This window comes from Muscardinus avellanarius (genome assembly GCF_963383645.1).
Source record: "Muscardinus avellanarius genome assembly, chromosome: 13".
In the NCBI taxonomy this organism is placed as follows: Eukaryota; Metazoa; Chordata; class Mammalia; order Rodentia; family Gliridae; genus Muscardinus; species Muscardinus avellanarius.
Window position 1 is genome coordinate 23548829 of NC_137799.1, and position 22630 is coordinate 23571458.

At 40.5% G+C, this 22630-nt stretch overlaps 1 protein-coding gene across 2 annotated transcripts in view; it reads left to right on the top strand.

The window, feature by feature from the left end:
- Positions 1 to 264: 264 nt before the first annotated feature.
- The window catches only part of PTBP3 (polypyrimidine tract binding protein 3), a gene marked incomplete at its 3' end in the record, with an annotated part of 108249 nt that continues 85883 nt past the window's right edge, over positions 265 to 22630 (top strand). For both annotated transcript variants that reach the window (XM_080708573.1, XM_080708574.1), the window contains exon 1: positions 265 to 291. The remainder of the gene's footprint in view (positions 292 to 22630) is intronic.

Here is a 22630-nt window from a genome sequence, read left to right on the forward strand (position 1 = left end):
GCACCACTATACTGCTCTAGGTACTAAATGATAGTGTTTGGTTTCTTTGCTACTGAGGCTTTGTTTTTACGTTCTGCTCTGGCTATACTGTTTGTGTCATCATTTTTGTTTGTATTAACATTCACAACTCATTACATTTTTATTTACACTACTGATGATGCTTTTTCCTTTTTTCTTAAACCTTATTATCTCTGTCTTTTAAAAAACTTGCTCTCTAACTTTGTTTTCCATTTTCTCTTTTTACTTTTTCCATACAGTGTTGTTACAGATCTTATAACAGTCGGTTTAAAGGTAGGAATCTTTTACTCTCCCTAATCATTTTTATATTTTAGTTTTGGCATTTCTTTTCCAACAGTGAAACCATCTCATCTGTTCATAAAATTATCTGCTATAGTATTTGATAATAGTCTTTAATTTTTATCTGGCTCCAAAACAAGTCGACTTCTAGCTAATTTTGGATTTTTTGTACTTTCAAGAAGGAGCTATAGTAATATATACATAAAGTATGAACAGAATGAAGCTTTGACATGTTTTGTTTTAGCAGTAATATGTAACCTAGGCTCTGCTTATCTTCCTATCATTTTTTCTGTATCCTCTCTTTCCTGGATGTGCTTATGGGTGATAAAATAACATAGCTGCTTTTCTTTAGCACCTACTCTATTTAAAGTGTTTCTATAGTTTTCCATTAATCAACAGACTTACAGGTAGGTAATTAGAATCCCATTTTAGAAAAAAAGTGGGTTCAGAAAGTTTGTGTGCAAGATGTGGCATGCTAGTCTTTAAACCCATGTCTTTCTGATCCTAAAATGTAACCTGTTTTTTGTCATACCACACACTTGACAGTAATGATGGCTCCATCTAAAAAGGGGAATAGCTAGAAAATGGAATAATTTTGGGGGGATGTGATTTAGGATTGAACCCAGGCGTGTTCTATTTCTGATCTATTCCCCAACCCTATTTTATATTTTATTTTGAAATTGGGTTTCACTAAGTGACTCAGGGTCGCTTGCTGAGACTGTCCTTGAACCTGTGGTTTTCCTTTTCAGCCTCCCAAGTACTGGGACTACAGGCATATACCACCCATGTAGTTGAGAGGTAGATACTTACTATTTTACAGTAATGATTTTTCTAGGTTATAGATCATTTTAGTTTTATCAGTCTTCAAATTTATTGAGTTTAAAAATAAAATACAAATCAAATAAGCAGTGCTCCTCACTATGAAGCTTTTAAAATATAACTGGGTGTTCTAAGGTTTCCTTTAAATAATTTGGTATTTGATATAGCTGAATTGGAAATGTAGCTCAAGAAGTTCATATAACTATAGTTCATAGTTCTACAGTTCATATTACTGTAAAAAGTAGAAAAATAATTCACCAATTTATTTTATTTTACTTTATTTTTGAGGTACTGGGGATTGAACCCAGGGGTATTTTACCTCTGAGCTACACCCTCATCCTTATTTCTTATTCTTTATTTTGAAGAAGAGTCTCAGTGAGTTGCAGAGGGCCTCAATAAATAGCTGAGGCTGTCCATGAACCTTCTGTCTCAGCCTTCCAAATGCTGGGATTACAAGCGTGTGCCACCATGTCTGGCTCAATTTTATGCATTTTGAGATTGCAGATACATGTATGTGAAGTCCCACCTCTTTTTAGTTTATGTGCTGCTAAGGTAAGAATATAATTCCACTTCTGTCTGCCCATCTCTGCCTCATTTTGCTGGCAATTTCTATTCTTCAAATTTATTTGAATTTAATGGCACTGATAGTAGTGCTTCATATTTTTATTTTTTTAAATTATTTTTATTTTTATTTATTTTTTTTTTACGGGTCTGGGGATGGAACCCAGGGGCATTTGACCTCCGAGCTACACTCCCTGCCCTATTTTTTATTCTTTATTTTGAAACCAGGTCTCACTGAGTTGCGAGGGCCTCACTAAGTAGCTGAGGCTGTCTGCGAACCACGATCCTCTGGTCTCAGCCTCCCGAATGCTGGGATTACAAGCATGTGCCACCATGCCCAGCCATATTTTTAAAACACCTTAAGACATAAGCATATTGCCAGGCAAGGTGGTTCATGCCATAATCCCGATACTTGGGCGCTGAGGCAGGAGGTTTATAGATTCAAAAGCCAGCCTCAGCAGTTTGTTTATTTATTTATTTATTTATTTATTTATTTATTTATTTTTGTGGTACTGGGGTTCCTGGAAACCCTTCTACTTCTGGGCTACACTCCCAGACCTATTTTATACTTTTATGTGGAAACAGGGTCTCTTAAGCCAGCAAGGCTGACTTTGAACCAGCGTGATCCTCCGGTCTCCACCTCCCAAGCGTGGAGATTACTAGCATGCGCCACCACGCCTGGCCAGCCTCAGCAGTTTAGTGAGTCTCTCAGCATCTTAGTGAGACCGTGTTTTCAAATAAAAATAAAATAGGAGCTGGGTGTGGTGGCGCATGCTTGTAATCCCAGCATTCAGGAGGCTGAGACCTGAGGATCGTGGCTCATGGACAGCCTCAGCTACTTAGTGAGGCCCTCTGAAATTAGTGAGACTCTGTTTCAAAATGAATTAAAAAAAAAAAAAAAACAGGGCAGGGGGGTGTAGCTCAGGTTGGATGCCCCTGGGTTCCAATCCCACACCAGCAAAAAACAAAACAAAAAAAAAAAAAACCCAAAATAAAAATAAAATAGGCCTGGGGTATAGCTCAAAATAAAAAATAAAAGCCAGGCATGGTGGTGCATGCTTGTAATCCCAGCATTTGGGAGGCTGAGACAGGAGGATCCAGGTTTGTGGACAGCCTCAGCTACTTAATGAGGTCCTTTGCAGCTTAGTAAGACTGTTTCAAAATAAAGAATAACAAAATAAGGCTGGGGGTGTCGCTCTGAGTTAGAATGCCCCTGGGTTCCATATCCAGTACCTCAAAAATAAATAAAACAAATAAATAATAAAGTACAGCTGGGGTGTAGCTTTGGAGTCTGAGATAGGATTACAAACTCAGGGCTAGTGCACTAGAGTATGATAACTTAGTGAGACACATGAAAAAAGAAGCATAAATACAATAATTAGCTTTTTTTATTTTGTGGTACTGGGGGTGGAACCCAGGGGCTCTCTACCTCTGGGCTATACTCCCAAACCTATTTTATATTTTATTTAGAAACAGGCTCTCACTAAGTTGCTGAGAGCCTCACTGAGTAACTGAGGCTGGCTTCAAACCTATGCGATCCTCCTGTCTCAGCCTCCCAAGCATGGGGATTACAAGCGTGTGCCAACACACCCAGCAAGAATTAGCTTTTGATACTAAGGAAAGAATGCCCAAGACTAGCATCTAGCATAATTGGGAACTACTGCTTGTAGTGTCATTTGGAGTTGAGTGGAGTTGACCTGCTTTGGCAAATTTTGAATATGAGTTGCAAATAAATGGCGAGGTGTCCCCACCCCTTTTTTGGTACTGGAGTAGAACTCAGAGTCATTGTACTGCTAAGCTATATTCCCACTCTTTTTATTTTTTATTTTTATTTTTTTGCAGAACTAAGGGTTGAACTCGGGCATTCTACCTCCAAGCTATACCCCCAGCCCTATCTTTTATAATTAGTTTTTTTTCTTGGTGGTGGTGCTGGGGTTCCTGGAAGCCCTTCTACCTCCGGGCTACACTCCCAGACCTATTTTATATTTTTATTTGGAAACAGGGTCTCTTAAGCCAGCGTGGCTGGCTTCGAACCCACGCCATCCTCTTGTCTCTGCCTCCCAAGTGCGGGGATTACAAGTGCGCGCCACCACTCCCGGCTTATTCTTAGTTTTAAAATTGTTTCACTGAGTTACAGAAGGCCTCACTAAGTAGCTGCAGCTGGCCTTGAACCTTTGATCCTCCTGTCTCAGTCTTCCAAGTACTGGGATTACAAGTGTGTGCCACCGTGCCTGGCCCTTTTTATTTTTTGAAGTAGGGTCTCATTAGGTTGCTGAGAGTCTCATTAAGTTGCTTGAGGCTGGTCTTAAACCTGTTATCTTCTGTTATTTATTCTCTTTGCTGTCTGAATAGGATGATGCAACAAATAGTTTAGCTAGTGGCAAGAGTAGATTTCAGGTTTTGCTCCATAAGTTTGCTTCCCTAGGTTCAAAAGAGTAATACTTTTTTTTTTTTTTTTAACTGAAAATACCCACAGGGCAGGGTATGTGTGTGTGTTTAACTGGGATTGAACCCAGGGGGTATTCTACCTCTGGGTCACACCCTCAGCCCTATTTTATTTGTTATTTTAAAATAGAGTCTTGCCAGGCCGTTATTGAGGCCTCCGAGGAGGCTGGGATCGGAGCCTGCCGAGGGGTTAGGCTGGTGCTGGGGCAAGTGAGGCCGGGATCGGAGCCTGCTGCGAGGAAGGCCGATGCTGGGGCCTCCAAGGCCTGGATCGGAGCCTGCCGAGGGGTTACGCCAATGCCAGGGCCATCGGCTAACATCAGAGCCTGCCCTGAGGCAAGGCTGGTGCTGGGGCCTCCGAGGCTGGGATCCGAGCCAGCTGAGGGGTTAGGCCGGTGCCGGGGCCGCTGGCCGGCATTGGAGCCTTCCGTGAGGCAAGGCCGCTACTGAGGCCTCTGAGGCCTGGATCGGAGCCTGCCAAGGGGTTAGGCCGATGCTGGGGCCATCGGCTAACATCGGAGCCTGCCGTGAGGCAAGGCCGGTGCTGGGGCCTCCGAGGCTGGGATCGGAGCCAGCTGAGGGGGTAGGCCAGTGTTGGGGCCAGCGAGACCAGAATCGGGGCCTCCCATGAGGCAAGGCTGCTGCTTGAGCCAGCGAGGTCTGATCAGTCCACCGGGTAGCCAGGCCACAACTGGGGCCGTCAAGAGTGGAATTGGTATTTGCAACACGACATGCACAAAGAAATATCGCAGAAAATTAAAACCAGATGCTTCACCTAATCAGCAATAACTAGGAGGAAACAGGCAACAGAAAGTGGTCGAGCTATAGAAAGGACCCTATAGTGAAGCAATTAAGGTGACCAATCAGAGGGTATGGAACAGGGGAGGATGGAGCCTCTTTAAAAAGCAGGAGGTACATAAACATATGTATCAAAGTTAATCACCAAACAAGCATGGGATCAAGGGAGGGGGAGGGAATGGGATGGGGACTGGATGAGGGCTAATTGGATGATGTGTGCTTGTATATCCTCTTAAGTCTTATATTCCAATGTGATGTATGATTATAATGCACCAATAAAAATAAATTAAAAAAATAAAATAGAGTCTTGCTAAGTTATCAAGGTATTGAATCCTAGCCCCAAACCTGTGTTCTTCCTGTTTCAGTCTTCTAATTAATGGGAGTATAGGCATCAAATTGTCACACAGCTAGTTAGGTGGCCAGCTTATCCTGGAACCTAAGCCTTCTAATTTTGCTAGTATTTCTTTTATTGGTTATATACTACAGTGAGGAATCATTTATTTCCTTAGATTGGAACTTTCTGGATAAAAGGTAAACATTTCCAGGCAGTTTAGAGTCATACTGTGTTTTATACCTAAGTGTATGCCTTTTATATTTTATGTGGGGTATTTGTTTTTGAGCCTGCCCAAATTAAGAAAACTAGCTATTGATACTTGGGAAATATTTGTTTTTTTTTTTCTTTATGTTGTTTATATTTTGAAATGTTTATTAAGAGAGTGAGAAGTAGTTGCCACCCTTAATTTTGAATCCTAACTGACAAACCAACCAGGTGACTATGAGTGATACTATGCACTTTTTCAGAACTTGATTATAGCAGATAAATCAAAGTGTCAGCCTTGTGGATAACAGGCTTTTTGTGTGTACCAGAGTCTATCTAGTTAATTAATTAGCTAATTAATTGTTTTAGGTCCTTAGGATCAAATACAGGGCCTAATGTATGCTGGGCAACCACTCCATCTTGAGCTACATTCCCAGTTAGAAAGTATATTTTAAAGCTCTAGCTTATATTTTAATTATTACTAGGTGGCTTAAACTCATTTATTGCTCATATTCCTGTTTATTTTGGACTTCCAAATTAAGTATGTCAGTCTTTTCTGGGTTATCATCCTATTTTAAGTGAGTAATTGAGTCTAGAAAAACTTAGGTGTTTCGGGAGGATCCCAGTTGGCTTCCTATAATTACCATACCTGCCACTATATAGAAAAGAAGTATACAATGTAGTTACTTTTTTTTTGTATTGGGGATTGAAGTGGGGAATGCTCTACCTTTGAGTGCCTCTCCCTGCCCTTTAATTTTTTAAAATTTTGATACAGTTACTAAGTTGCTGAGGCTGGCCTGCAACTGGAAAACTCCTGTCTCAGCCTCTGAAGTACAGGGATTATAGGTGTACCACTGCATCCAGACTTTATTTTTTTATTTTTTTATTATTCTTTTATTTTTGCAGTACTGGGTAATAGAACCCATGGGCATTCTACTTCCGAGCTATACTCTCAGCCCTGTTTTTTATATTTTGAAACAGGGCCTCACTGAGTTGCAAAGGGCCTAAGTTGTTAAGGCCGTCCTTGAACCGCAGTCCTTTTGTCTCAGCTTTCCTAATGCTAGGATTACAAGCCTGTGCCACCACGTCTGGCTCCATGCACTGGGATTTTAAATTACTTTTTTTTTTTTTTTTGGTGGTACTGGGGATTTAACTCTGGGGACATTCTACCTCGAAGCTATACCCCCAGCCTTATTTTATTTTTATTTTGAAACAGGGTTTACTAGCCAGGTGTTAATACTTGCTGGGTCTGTGATCCTCCTTTCTCAGCCTCCAAGTAACTGGGATTAGATGTTCGTGTCACCACAACCAGCTAAGTTACTTTCTCCAGGTCCAGCCACTAAATTACTTTTGAAGATCAGTTTTCTATTTGATGCTGGGGGTTGGCAAACTAGAGCCCATGTGCCAAATCCAGCTTGCCACCTTTTTTTTTTTTTTTTTTTTTTTTTTGTGGTACTGGGGATAAAGCACAGGGGGTACTGTACCTCAGAACTATACCCCAGCCTTATTTTTTAGTCTTTTTAGTTGTTTTCTTGGGGTGGTACTGGGGATGAAACCCAGGGTCATTCTACTTCCGAGCTATACCCCCAGCCCTATTTTTTATTCTTTATTTTGAAACAGGGTCTCACTGACTTGCAAAGAGCCTCACTAAGTAGCTGAGGCTGTCCTCGAACTGCGATCCTCTTGTCTCAGCCTCCCAAATGCTGGGATTACAAGTGTGCCACCACGCCCGGTGTCTTTTTAGTTTTGCAATAGGGTCTCACTGAGTTGCAAATGGCCTCACTAAGTGACTGAGGCTGTCCAGGAACCGGGATCCTCAAGTCTCAGCCTCCAGATTGCTACCTTTTTTTTGTTGAAACAGTTTTACTGGAATGTGGCCATGCATATTTGTTTCCATATTGTCTGTGACTACTTTCACATTATAAGGACAGTAGCCTGGTACTAGCAGAGACTGCAAAGCCTAAAATATTTACTCAGAAAGTTTGGCCAGGCGTGGTCGCGCATGCTTGTCATTCCCACTCTTGGGAGGCGGAGACAGGAGGATTGCGCTGGTTCGGAGCCAGTCTTGCTGGCTTAAGAGACCTTGTTTCCAAATAAAAAATATAAAAAAATAGGTCTGGGAGTGTAGCCCGGAGGTAGAAGGGCTTCCAGGAACCCCAGTACCCCCCAAAAAAAAAAGAAAGAAAAGAAAGTTTGCCTGGGCTTGTACTATAGAAAATGTAGAAGACCTTTGCTACAAATTATTTTCCTTTGAAACTAAGCAGTAATTTATATAGTGTGAAAAGAACATGTCTTAATAAATAGTTCAACAAATTTATTTTTTATTTTTTATTTTTATTGGTGCACTGTATTCATACATCATAGTAGGATACATACTTTTGTAGACATACATGCACACTTTTCCCAGTCAGCCCCCACCCAATCCCCACCCCATTCTCTCCCTATCCCTCCCTCCCATGCTTGGCTTAGTAGTTGACATCTAGTATTATGGCAATTTATCTAAAATTAAAAATGATAATCTCACATAACAGTTTCATTTGTCTGATACCAAGCTTTTGATGACTTAAAGATAACATTTCAATATTTCTTTTTGCTTTCTATCTTACCAGAGAATATTTTTTTCTATTTTTTAGGTGAAACTATCATATATTTATATATTTATTTTTCAGAAAAAAATCTATCCTAATATGGAATATGGAGTCTAGGTACCCAAAACGATCTTGAAAAAGAACAAAGCTAGAAGATATATATTTTCTGTTTTCAAACCATATAAAGCTACAATAATTGAAACAGTGTAGTACTATTCTAAAGGCAGATATATAAACCATTGGAGTTAAATAAAAGCCTAGAGCTAAATTCTTCCCTATATTGTCAAGTTATTTTTGACAAGGTTTCCACGAACATTTGGTGGTGGAAATGATAATCTTTTAACTAAATATTGTTAAAAAATAATAATTACATGGAAAAGAATAAAATTGGACCCTTACCTAATCCCATATACAAATATTAACTCAAAATAGATAATAGACCTAAATATAAATCTTAAGACTATAAACTTTTAGGAGAAAATCTGAGTCATAAAACCTCACAACATTGAAATTGGCAGTGATTTCTTGGTTATGATTTCAATGGCACAGGCAACAGAGGAGTATACAGACTCCCTAAAAAATAAAAAAATAAAAATTGTATATCCAAAGACAATGTAAACAGAGTTAACAGTTACTAATAGAATGGGATAAAATATTTCCAATTGCTATATCTGAAGGTATATTAATATTCCAACTAGAAATCCTAAAAATTAACAACAATAAAGGCAAACAATACCATTTAGAGATAGGTAAAAGACTAACATAAATAATGAATCTCCACAGATAACCAATCTTAATTGTCTGTTGAATGGAAACTCCTGTTTCTCTGGTTCTGGTGTATGTTACCTATTTCTTCTTTGTAGTTAATCTCTTTGAGTATTTTCTCTAGTGCTGGTTTTGAAGACATAAATTCCTTCAGTTTCTGTTTGTCATGGAAGCTTCTTATTTTTCCATCTAATTTGATAGAAAGTTTTGCTGGGTAGGAAATTTTTGGCTGGAAGTTGTTTTCTTTCAGAGTTTGGAATATGTTACTCCAAGCCCTTCTGGCTCTCATGACTTGGTTTGGGAAGTCTGGAGTGATTCTAATTGGTTTGCCTCTGAATGTCACTTGGCCCTTTGTTTTTGTTGCCTTTAAGATTCTCTGCTTGGCTTCCACATTGGTCATTTTGACAATTATGTGGCGTGGGGATCCTCTTCTCCGATCCTGTCTAAAGGGAGTTCTATAAGTTTCCTGGACCTTTGTATCAACCTCTTGCTCTATGTTTGGAAAATTTTCTGCTATTACTTCTTTGAAGAGATTGTTGATCCCTTTGGTTTCACTTTCTTTTCCCTCCTCTATTCCAATTATTCTTAGGTTAGCTCTCTTAAAATGGGCCCATATTTCTTCAATATCAGATTCCTGCTGTCGGATATTTTTTTCTAGATTAGAAACTATGAGTTCATTTTTGGATTGCTCATCTTCTAAGAGCGAGATTCTGTTCTCCATGTGGTCTAATCGGTTGTTTGTGCTTTGAATTGAGGCCTTTACTTCATTAATTGCGTCCTTTATCTCTTTTTGGCTCTCTCTGAGTTCTTTTCGAAGCACCTCTATTATTTCTACAGTTATTTTCCTGATTTGATCTTCTAGAAATCTCTGATTTTCTGTTTTATCGGGTTCTGATGTTGTGGGGTTGTGGGCATTAATTGCTCCAGTATTATTCCTCTTTCCCATGATTTCAGAAGTTTGTGCCTTCTCTGGGTTCTTCCCTTGGGTCACTATGACTTCCCTTAAGGTGTTCTGGATCTCGAGTCAGTAGTATCTCGGACCCCACTACTCCTTTACTGGGTTTTATCACAGAGTATCCGACCCAGAGAGTCGATAGAGGCTGCTTTAGACTGTGGGGGGTGCCAGGTTGCACGTTCTCCTATGTTGTGATATCTCTGCCACCGCCCCTCCCCCACTGGGTCAAGTCCCAGGGAGTACAGTACTGGGATTTCTCCGCTGTGGCCCGCAATTTGACTCACTGTTCTTGAGTACGCAGATGTAGCTGTACTGGCCTCGCTGAATTCTCTGCTGCTGCCGCCGGTGGCAATATGGCGCCGCTGCTACACCCTCGGCTATGGGGCTGGCGTTTTTCTTCTTGGTTTTGATTTCTACTTTGAATCCCTGCAGCGTGTGCTGAGCTCGGCCACTGGGAGCTTTAGATGCTCTCTGCGCGGAGAAATCCCGCCTAGCTATTCCGCAGTGGCTCACCTCGGCTTGCTGTAGCCGTCCCGTGAATTCGCCGGTGCCTCCGGCAGTATGGCGCTGCTGCCGCGTCTATCGCGGCCTCGGGCGCGAGGCCGGTGTATCTCCTCTGTGGCTTTGTTCTCAGTCCGCTTTCTCTCTGGAGCCTGGTGATTTTTTGTTTCACTGGTGATGGTGTTTTCTGGCTATGAAAGGTGCTGATTTTGTGGTAATGGAGATTTGTTGTTAGCGGGGCTCTTAAGCCCCGCTTTTCTCGGTCGCCATCTTCCCGGAAGTCTAGTTCAACAAATTTTGACCAGTGTATCCTCTTGGGTTTCCAACCCCCCAGAAACAGTAGCAATAAGGTGGTGCACACTTGTAACTCCAGCTACTTTGGGAGATGGAGGCAGGAGGACAAGTTTCAGCCCAGCCGTGGCAACTTACTGAGACTCTGTGAAGGGTGCCTTGTGTTTATTCTCTGATACCGGAAAACAAGAAACCTGGAGGTTTGTTGAAGGTTTCTAGGAGGTTTGGTGTTGCCTTTTTCTAGACCCTTCTATGCAAATTTTCTTTGGGGGGGAAAGTACTGTAGATGGAACCCAGGGGCTTTCCACCTTTTATTTTATTTTATTTTATTTTATTTTATTTTATTTTATTTTATTTTGTGGTACTGGGGATGGAACACAGGGGCCTTCTACCTTCGGGCTACACTCCCAGACCTATTTTATATTTTATTTGGAAACAGGGTCTCTTAAGCCAGCTGAGGCTGGCTTCGAACCTGCGCGATCCTCCTGTCTCAGCCTCCCAAGCAGGGGGATTACAAGCGTGCGCCACCACGCCCGGCTGGGGCTTTCTACCTCTGACCCACAGCCCCAAACTTAATTTTATTCTTTATTTTGAAACATGGTCTCATTAGTTGCAAAAGGCCTCATTAGGTAGTAGCTGAGGCTGTCAGTGAACCGTGATCCTCCAGTCTCAGCCTCCCAAATGCTGGGATTACAAACATGTGCCATCACATCCAGCTATAGGCAAATGTTCAGAGTCCTACCACCATAGCTTAGTTTTATCTGTGTTTAACTTCATACAAATGGAATCAGTGCTTAAATTCTTTGGTGTCTGACCCTTTTTTTTACTTAGCAAAATTGTTTTGCTGAGTAATAGGATATGTGTATGTTTTAACTTTCTCAGAAACTGTTTTTGATTTAGATCTCAATTGTCCCTTTGATACTCTGTCCTGCACTTGTTCTTTTTTCTTTCCTTCAACTTTCTTCCTTTTTTAGTTAGCATATTTCCTTTAAGGATTTTCTTTCATTCTTGTCCTATACATTTTAGCATATACATTTACAACTTATCTAAGCACACTATCAAATAACACTATAATAGCTGAGCTTGGTGGGGCACACTTGTAGTCCTAGTTCTAGGGAGACTGCAACAGGAGGATCACAGCAACTCAGCAACTTAGTGAAGCCTTCCACAATTTATCGAGACCCTGTTTCAAAACGAAAGACAAAATAGGGCTGGCTGGGGTATAGCTCAGAGGTAGAATGCCTCCAGCGTCACACTCCAGTACTACATGCTAAACAACAATCAGAAGCTCCCACTATACTTCATATGATATATCTTATGGGTATATTATAACAGCATTTTCAATTTTTTTGTCCTTTGTGACATTGCTGTCCTTCATTTCACTTAATCTTATCCAACAGTCGTCTTGTACATTAGTATCACTACATTATTTTTTAATTTTCATTTTTTGTACAGTACTGGGATGGGATCCAGGGGCATTCTACCTTTGAGGCCCCCCAGCCCTATTTTTTATTTATTCATTTATTTTTGGTGGTACTGGGGTGGAACCCAGAGGTTTTCTACATCTAGCCTATACTCCCAGACCTATTTTATATTTTATTCGGAAACAGGGTCTCACTATAGCTGAGGCTGGCTTCAAACCTGTGTGATCCTCTTGTCTCAGCCTCCCAAGCGTGGGGATTACAAATGCACCACTACGCCCGGCTTATTTTTTATTTTGAAACAGGGTTTCAGTGAGTTGCAAAGGGCCTCACTAAGTAACTGAGGCTGTCCTCAAACCCATCCTCCTGTCTCAACCTCCTAAATGCTGAGATTACAAGGGTGTACCACCCAGCCTATTACTGCTTTTAAAAGGTAGAAAAGCCTCTGGGTTCCATCGCCTGTAAAACACACACACACACACACACACACACACACACATACTCACACACACACACACACACATCTTCTAGCTCAGTTAAAAGGTTTTCTTTTACCTTCATTTATTGCTTCTCTAGTAGTCTTCCTTAGTGTAGATCAGTAGTGTCTCTGATTTATAATCAGAAAGAACTTCTGATATACTTTTCTTACAGGTTAGGCTTATGAATGATTATTTGCTTTGTTTTGATTCGTTTTGTTTTGTACTGGGGATTGAGCCCAGGCATGTTCTATCTCCAGTCTGTATCCAAGCCCTATTTTATTTTCTATTTGAAACAGGCTTTCATTAGGTTGCTGAGGACCTCACTATGAGAGTTGCCAAGGCTGTCCTTGAACCTGTGCGCCTCCTGTCTCAGCCACCAGAGTACTGGGATTACTTAGGTTTGGTGCTAGGAATTGAACCCAGGGCTTTGCTCATGCTAAGTAAGTATTGTACATCCCCAGCCTCTAATAGAATCTTTTTAAATGATTGATTGATTGATTGATTGATGTGCTGGGGATTGAACCAACTGTACTACACCCCCAGATCAATTTTATTTTGTATTTGGAAGGAAGGTCTTGCCAAGTTGCTGTGGGCTTCAAACCTGCTGTCCTGTTTCAGCCTCCCAAGTACTGGGGTTACAGGTGTGTGCCACACACCTGGCTTGTTCCTTTACTTTTGAAGAGTTCTGCTTCCTCCTTCTCTTTCCCTTCCTTCTTTCCATTCCCTCCCCTTCCTCCCCTCTACTTCCTCTTTCCTCCACTTCCTCCCCCTCTCCTCCCCTTTCTGTCTCTCCTACCCTTCTTTCTCCGCTCTTCTTCCTCTCCCCACTTCCTCTTCCTCCTCTCAGGACTTCGCCCTCAACTCTATTTTTTATGTAAACAGGGTCTCCTTAGGTTGCTGAGGGTCTTGCTCTGTTGCTGAGGCTGGCCTCCAACTAGTGCCCATCTCAGCCTCACAAGTACTAGGATTACTGGCATGTGCACTGCCCCTGGATTGGTTTCTTTTAAAATTCTAAATATTTCACTTTAGTTTTTGATTACATCATTTCTAATAAAACCTTTATAATTATTATACTTAATTCTCTCTATATATGATCTTTTCTCTCGATTTGTTTCAGTCTTTGATTTTCTACACTTTGATAAGATGAAGTATACTGTGTGTGTGTGTGTGTGTGTGTGTGTGTGTGTGTCCTGCTTAGTGATCTCTGAGCTTCCAGAATCTGAGGTTTGGTGTTTATCGCTAATTATAGAAAGTTACTAGCCATTGCTACTTTTAAATATTTGTTCTGTATTCTCCCTCCTCTTTTTTTGTGGTGCTGGAGATGGAATCTTGGCCTTGCTCATGCTAGATGAGTGCTCTACCAACATGCAGTGCTCTTCTCTTTCTGATAATTCATCTTGTATTACAGTGTAAATTGTCCCACAGTTCTTGGATACTCCAGATTTTTGTTTGTTGGTTGAACTCAGAGGCATTCTACTTCTGAGCTACATCCCAGCTTTTTTAGGATCTCACTAACTTGTTAAGGGTCTTGTTAAATTGCTAAGGCTGGCCTCAAACTTGTCATCCTCCTGTCTCAGTCTGCTGAGTACTAGTATTACAGGTGTGCTACCTGTCCTAGTATTACAGGTGTTTAGCCCTGCCTGGTCTACTATGAGTGTGCATCAAAGAATTTTTAATTTTAGCCAGGCATGGTGGTGCACGCTTGTAATCCCAGCATTTGGGAGGCTGAGACCGGAGGATTGTGGTTCGCGGACAGCCTCTACTTAGTGAGGCCCTCTGCAACTCAGTGAGACCCGGTTTCAAAACAAAGAATAAAACATTGGGCAGGGGATGTAGCTCGGAGGTCAAATGCCCCTGGGTTCCATCCCCAGACCCACGAAAAAAAAAAAAAAAGATTTTTTTATTTTTGTTGTACCTTTTTTGATTTCTAGTACTCCATTTTGGTGGTGCTCCTCATTATTATTTGTGTGTGTGGAACTGGGAGTGAACTCAGGGGTGCTCTACCTCTGAACAGTACCCCAGCCTTGTGTTTTAAATTTTATTTTGAAGCAGAGTCTCGCCAAGTTCTTGTATGCTGACTGTAAACCTATGATCCCCCTGTCTCAGCCTCCCATGGTAGTACTAGGATTATAGGTATTGTGCCATCATGCCTGGCCATTTGCTTTTTTTTTTTTTTTTTTAATCGTTTCCCTGCCAGGCATGCTTGTAATCCCTGGGCTTGGGAGGCGGAGACAAGAGGATGGTGCAGGTTCAAAGCCAGCCTCGCTGGCTTGAGACCCTGTTTCCAAATATAAAATAGGTCTGGGAGTGTAGCCCAGAGGTAGAAATGTTTCCAGGAACCCCAGTACCACAAAAAAAGAACAAAAAAAGAGTTTCCATCTCTGCTTACATTGTATCTATCTGTCTTTACTGCTTCATTTTTTTCCCATGAGAGCCTTTAGCATATTGATCATAGTTATTGAAAACCATGTCTGAAAACTAGGCACAGTAGTACATACCTGTAAAGACCCAAGGTCTGAGGTCAGCATGCAGTAATTTAGTGAGATTCTGTCTCAAAGTAAAAAATGAAAAGGGCCTGGGCTTAGTAAGAACACCCCTGGGTTCAATCCCCAGCACAGACACAAAACAAAATCTTGTCTTGATAATTCCAAAATCTTTATACTACTTGAACCTGGTCCTGGTGGTTGTTTTGTCTCTTCAGTCTGTGTTTATTCTTGCCTTTCTATGACTAGTAATTTTTGGCTGAAATCCACACATAGATATCAGGGAATAGAAGTTTATAGAAATTTATAGGCCCTTTAGTGAGAGTTGTTAATTTTAGAGTTGGACTTTGTCCAATTTTTGCCTATAGGTACCTGAAGCTTCGAATTTCCCTAGCATTCATATTTTGTCTTTTTCTTTGAGTCTGACTCCTGCTGCTCTTCCAGTGCTGTTAAGCTAGAGCCCTGTGATGTGGAAGAGGCAAAGCATTAGGAAGGGGAGGCCTCTACCACTGGGCTCTATCCCCAACCCCCCCCCCTTTTTTTTTTTTTTTGCTATACTGGGGATGGAGCCCAGGAGCATTATACCTCCAAGCTACACCCTAGCTCTATTTTTTATTCTTTATTTTGAGACAGGGTCTCACTAAGTTGCAAAGGGCCTAAGTAGCTGAGGCTGTCCACGAACCGCAGTCTTCCTGTCTCAGCCTCCCAAATGCTGGGATTACAGGTGTGCGCCACCACGCCCGGCGGCACCATTTTTATCTATTTACCTTGAGAACTCTGGGGATTTTTTTTCTTTTATTAATACTGGAGATTGAACCCAAGGGCATTCTACCTCTGAGTTACACCCCCAGTTCCTCTTCCACGTTACGGGTGGTGCTGGGGATTGAACCCAGGATCTCATACATGCTAGGCAAGTGCTGTACCAATGAAACACATCCCCAGCCCTTTAAATTTTTTGGTTTTGAGATAGAGTCATGCTAAGTTAGCCAGAACCCAAATTTGAGTTGCTGGGATTATAAGTATGTGTTACCATGCCTGGCTATAACTTTTTTTAGAATTAAACACATAACTCATTTATATTTAGATTTTCTATTTCTTAATATATTTATAAAATTACTATTTAAGCTGGGGTTCACAAATTTTGATTAATGTTTTTTCCATTTTTATTATTTCAAGGTTATGAATTTTTCTAATTTTTTTAAACTCAAGAATTAATTTTTTTTTGGTGGTACTAGGGGTGGAACCCCAGAGGCTTTCTACCTCTGGGCTATACTCCCAGACCTATTTTATATTTTATTTGGAAATGATCTCCCTAAGTTGCTGAGAGCCTCACTAAGTAGCTGAGGCTGGCTTCGAACCTGCGTGATCCTCCTGACTCAGCCTCCCAAGTGCGGGGATTACAAGCATGCACCACCACGCCCGGCATATTAATGGTTTTAAAATTTTAGTTTCCAAGCCAGACGTGGTGGCACACACTTGTAATCCCAGCATTCTGGAGTTTGAGACAGGAGGATCGTGGTTTGCTGACAGCCTCAGCTACTAAGTGAGGCCCTCTGCAACTCAGAGTTTCAAAATAAAGACAAAAAATAGGGCTGGGGATATAGCTCTGAGGTAGATAGAATGCCCCTGGGTTCCAGCCTAAGTACTGCTAAAAAAAAAAAATCTGGTTTTCAAACATTGTTTAATTGTTGTTTCTAATTTCATTGCAGAGAATGTAGTCTCTTCAGTATGTTTCTTTGAGAAATATTGAGGCTTCTTTCCATAGGATTTGGCAAAATATGGCCCAAGCATTAAGTAGAGCTTACTGGCATCTGTATTTGTATATTTTGCAAGCTAAAATTTCTTTATACATCAAAATAAAAATTAATATTTTATGATAAGTGAAAAATATATGAGTTTTATTTTTTATTTTTATTTTTTTGGTGGTACTGGGGGTGGAACCCAGAGGCTTTCTACCTCCGGGCTATACTCCCAGCCCTATTTTATATTTTATTGGGAAACAGGGTCTTATTAAGTTGCTGAGAGCCTCACTAAGTAGCTGAGGCTGGCTTCAAACTTGTGCGATCCTCCTGTCTCAGCCTCTCAAGTGCGGGGATTACAAGTGTGCACCACCATACCCAGCTTAATATGAGCTTTAAATCTTAGTGTCTAAAGGTTTTTTTAGGAACACAGCCATGCTCATTTCTGTGTTGTCTATGGTTGCTTTTGTTCTTGGAACAATGGAGTTGGGGATAGAGAGTTGGGGATAAAGACTAAAAGACTGGCCCTTTACAGATAAGTTTGTTAATCTGATACAGTCTTTGTGTCTTCTTTCTTATGCTTGGGGAGGGCTCAAACCAGGGCCTTACCCATGTGAGCAAACATTCTACCACTCAGTTTACAATCCTAGTTCTAATGTTTGTATAGTTTTGCTTTTTTTACGTTACTAGAAATTGAATCCTCGCAGGGTGTGGTGGTGCACGTTTTTAATTCCAGCATTCGGGAGGCTTAAACCTGAGGATCTTGGTTCGCGGACAGCCTCAGCTACTTAGTGAGGCCTTCTGCAACTCAGTGAGACCTGGTTTCAAAATAAAGAATAAAAAATAGGGCAGGGGGTGTAGCTCAGAGGTCAAATGCCCCTAGGTTCCATCTCCAGACCTGCAAAAAGAAAAGAAAAGAAAAGAAAAGAAATTGAACCCTAGGGGTGTTCTACCATTAAGCTATATACCCTTACCCCTTAAAATTTTTGTTTTGTTTTGTTTTTGTAGTATGGAAGATTGAATCCAGGGATGTCTACTTTTGAGCTGTACCCCCAGCCTTATTTTATTTTTTATGTTGAAACAGGGTCTCATCAAGTTGCTCAAGGTCTCACCTCATTAAGTTGCTGAGGCTTGCCTCCAACCTTTGATCCTCCTTGTCTTGGCTTCCCAAGTACTGGGATTACCAGGTTTGTGTCACTGCACTCTGCTTTATTTTTATTTTGAAACAAGGTCTCCTAAGTTTCTGAGGCTGGCCTTGAACTTGTGAGCTCCTGCTGCAACCTCCCAGCACTGGGATTATAGGTGTGTATTACCCTGCACTGCTTAATGTCTACATTTTTTTAAATTTAAATTTATTTATTTATTTTTATTGGTGCACTGTATACATACATCATAATGGGATAAAAAAAAAAACCTTGTAGACATACATGCACACATCGCCCAGTTAGCCCCTACCCGATCCCCACCCTGTTCCCTCCCCATCCCTCCTTCCCATGCTTGGCTTAGTGGTTGACATCTAGTATTATAGCAATTTATCCAAAATTAACAATGATAATCTCACATAACATTTTCATTTGTCTGATACCAAGCTTTTGATGACTTAAAGATAACATTTCAATATTTCTTTTTGCTTTCTTTCTTACCAGATAATATTGTTTTCTTTTTAGGTGAAACTATCATATATTTATTTATTTATTTTTCAGAAAAAGATCTATCCGAATATGGAATATGGACTCTAGATACCCAAAATGATCTCGAAAAAGAACAAAGCTAGAAGATGTGTATTTTCTGATTTCAAACCATATAAAGCTACAATAATTGAAACAGTGCAGTACTGTTCTAAGGGCAGATATATAAACCATTGAAGTAAAATGAAAACCTAGAGATAAATTCTTCCCTATATTATCAAGTTATTTTTGACAAGGTTTCCATGAACATTTGGTGGAGGAAATGATACTCTTTTAACTAAATATTGTTGAAAAATAATAATTACATGAAAAAGAATAAAATTGGACCCTTACCTAATCCCATATACAAATCTTAACTCAAAATAGATAAAAGACCTAAATATAAATCTTAAGACTATAAACTTTTAGAAGAAAATCTGGGTCATAAAACCTCACAACATTGAAATTGACAGTGATTTCTTGGATATGATTTCAATGGTACAGGCAACAGAAGGGTATACAAACTCCCTAAAAAATAAAAAAAATTGCATGTCCAAAGACAATGTAAACAGAGTTAAAAGTTACTGATAGAATGGGATAAAATATTTCCAGATGCTATATCTGAAGGTATATTAATATTCCAACTAGAAATCCTAAAAATTAACAACAATAAAGGCAAACAATACCATTTAGAGATAGGTAAAAGACTAACATAAATAATGAATCTCCACAGATAACCAATCTTAGTTGTCTGTTGGATGGAAAATCTTGTTTCTCTGGTTCTGGTGTGTGTTACCTATTTCTTCTTTGTAGTTAATCTCTTTGAGTATTTTCTCTAGTGCTGGTTTTGAAGACAAAAATTCCTTCAGTTTCTGTTTGTCATGGAAGCTTCTTATTTCTTTATCTAATTTGATAGACAGTTTTGCTGGGTAGGAAATTTTTGGCTGGAAGTTGTTTTCTTTCAGAGTTTGGAATATGTTACTCCAAGCCCTTCTGGCTCTCATGACTTGGTCTGGGAAGTCTGGAGTGATTCTAATTGGTTTGCCTCTGAATGTCACTTGGCCCTTTGTTTTTGTTGCCTTTAAGATTCTCTGCTTGGCTTCCACATTGGTCATTTTGACAATTATGTGGCGTGGGGATCCTCTTCTCCGATCCTTTCTAAAGGGAATTCTATAAGTTTCCTGGACCTGTGTATTGACCTCTTGGTCTATGTTTGGAAAATTTTCTGCTATTACTTCCTTGAAGAGATTGTTGATCCCTTTGGTTTCACTTTCTTTTCCCTCCTCTATTCCAATTATTCTTAGGTTAGCTCTCTTAAAATGGGCCTATATTTCTTCAGTGTCAGATTCCTGTTGTTGGTTTTTTTTTTCTAAATTAGAAACTTTGCATTCATTTTTGGAGTGATCATCTTCTAAGAGCGAGATTCTATTCTCCATGTGGTCTAATCGGTTGTTTGTACTTTGAATTGAGACCATTACTTCATTAATTACATCCTTTATCGCTTTTTGGCTCTCTCTGAATTCTTTTCGAAACACCTCTATTATTTCTACAGTTATTTTCCTGATTTGATCTTCTAGAAATCTCTGAATTTCTGTTTTATCGGGTTCTGATGTTGTGGGGTTGTGGGCATTCATTGCTCCATTGTTATTTTTCTTTCCCATGATTTCAGAAGTTTGTGCCTTCTCTGGGTTTTTCTCTTGGGTCACTACGACTTCACTTAAGGTGCTCTGGATCTCGAGTCTATGGTATCTCAGTCCCTACTACTCCTTTACTGGGTTGTATTGCAGAGTCTCAGACCCAGGGAGTCAATCGAGGCTGCTTTAGACCATGGGGGGTGCCAGGTTGGGCGTTCTCCTATGGTGTGTATTTCTGCCACTGCCACTCCCCCACTTAGTCAAGTCCCTGGGAGTACAGTACTGGGATTTCTCGTCTAGGGGCTGCAATTTGACTCACTGTTGTTGAGTGTGCTGATGGAGCTGTAGTGGACTCGGTGAATTCGCTGCTGCTGCCGCTGGTGGAATATGGCGCCGCTGCCACACCCTCGGCTGTGAGGCTGTCCTATTTCTTCTCTGGTTTTGAGCTCTGCTCAGAGTCACTGCAGGGTGCCCTGAGCCCAGCCCTTTGGAACTTTAGACGCTCCCTGTGCTGAAAAATCTGCCGAATTCCACCCAGCTGATCTGCAGCAGCTCACCTCGGCTTGCTGTCCGCTGCTCCTCTCTGGAGCCTGGTGGGCTGTTGAGTGCGTTGGTCTGGTGCCGTCTGGTGAATTTGCCGCTGCCGCCGGCAGTAAGGTGCTGCTGCTGCGTACTCGGGCGTGAGGCTGGCGTATCTCCTCTGTGGCTCTGAGCTCCGTTCTGAGTCCCTCTCCTCTCTGGGGCCTGGTGCTGCAAGGGAAGATGGCGCCTGTGCCGTTCTGCGCCGCGGCTTCGGCCGCAGCACTGTGGTCTGGTTTCTTTCTGGTGTCTCGTTTTTCCAGCCTTCTTTTTCTCTGTCCCTTGTAATTACATTTTTTGTTTCTCTGCTGATGGTGTTTTCTGGCTATGAAAGGCTCTGATTTTGTGGTAATAGAGATTGGTTGTTAGCGGGGCTCATAAGCCTCCCTTTTCTCTGTTGCCATCTTCCCAGAAGTCCATGTTTACATTCTTAGCTCGATATCTGGTTTACATTTGTTATGTCCATTAGCTCAACTTACTGATTTTATTAATTTTTTTTCTGGTCATATTTTGTACATTACTTTGTTTTCTAATAGGGATATATTAAAATACTCAGCTGTTTATCTTTTTCTCTTTGTATTTCGTCATGATGATGAATATCCAGAAATTTATTCTGAATTATTTTAGTCACACTTTACCTTTTTCTCTGGACTTCAGCATTTATTTATATTTTGTTGATAGTATGTTTTTACTATGATATTTACTTGGTTTCTATATCTCAACTCTCTCTTGGGTTTAGTTTTCTCCTGATGAGTGCTTTCCCTACAAAGATAACATGTATAGTTGTGTGCGAATCTGCTGAGGCTTTGCATCATTGAGAATGTTTTTGGGAAAGAACACATTTATTTTATAATTATTTCCAACATGTCCTGTCCTATCCTGAGACTGGGTCCTCAACCCCAGTCTGTAGCCACTCATTTCCATCACCCCCCACATATCAGTTGAAGATTGCCTTTCTCTTTTGGGGGGCCTTTCTCTCATTTTTTATTAGTTCATAAAATTCACACAAATATTTTGGTTAGTTCTCTCTACAGTTTAATTTGAAAGTGGGAGTTAGCAATTCTTAGGTGGATTTCAGACTTAAAAATCCGCCAGTTAACTAGTATAGTGAGCACAAAGGCCCATTGTGTAGGAATGTTACTGCAGTATTGTGAAATTTCCGAATTCCATGGATAAAGAGATGATTTGAAAGCTCCCAGGGTACTGGGATTACAAGCGTGCGCCACTATGCCTAGCTACAAGTCAGTTTCAAAGAAATAAATGTCAGATTGGTATTACTAGTTATACTATGTGGTAGATGAAAATGGGATACTTTATTTTCTTGGGCAAAGTAAGTGTTTTGGGAGGTACTGGAGGCTGAACCCAGAGGCATTCTACTTCCAAACTTTACTCCTAGGCCCTATATTACTTTTTGTTTTGAAACAGTCTTGCAAAGTTGCTGAGGCTGGCCTTGAATCTGTGATCCTCCTGTCTTAGCTTCCCAAGTACTAGGATTACAGGCATTTGTCCAGCTGGGAAAAATAATTTTCAACCCAGAGTTTTTTACTTAAGTGATCAGTTTTGAGGGAAGAATTCCCACACATGCATGGCTCCAGAAAATTTTATCTTATTTACTGTCATTTAGGGATTTATTTAAGAATGTGCTTAAGCAAAAAGCTAAAGTAAAACTAATTAAGGACAAGAGAGATGGGGTTTAAGGAATATGAGCCAGTTGAGAAAAGAAGTAAAAGAAGACATAAGTTGACATCTATTAGGAAGGCCTAAAAGGCAGTCATTCCAGATTGGAGCAGAAGGACAGAAGGTTTTAGGACAACTGGGGGACAAAACTGGGGACTGGACAGAATGAATAGTATGATAGAAAGTTTGGGACAAAATTAATGCCATGATAAAGGAGAGTAATGTGAATAAGAACTTATAAATACAGCTAAAAATGTCATGGACAGCTGGATAGAAAAGCTATGATTATATGAACCAACTTAGACTATGATATGATGTTAAGCATGATGAGAATATAATAAAGAACCCATTTACCTTTAATATAGAATCAGTGTTCTTCAAGGAGTTCTAAGG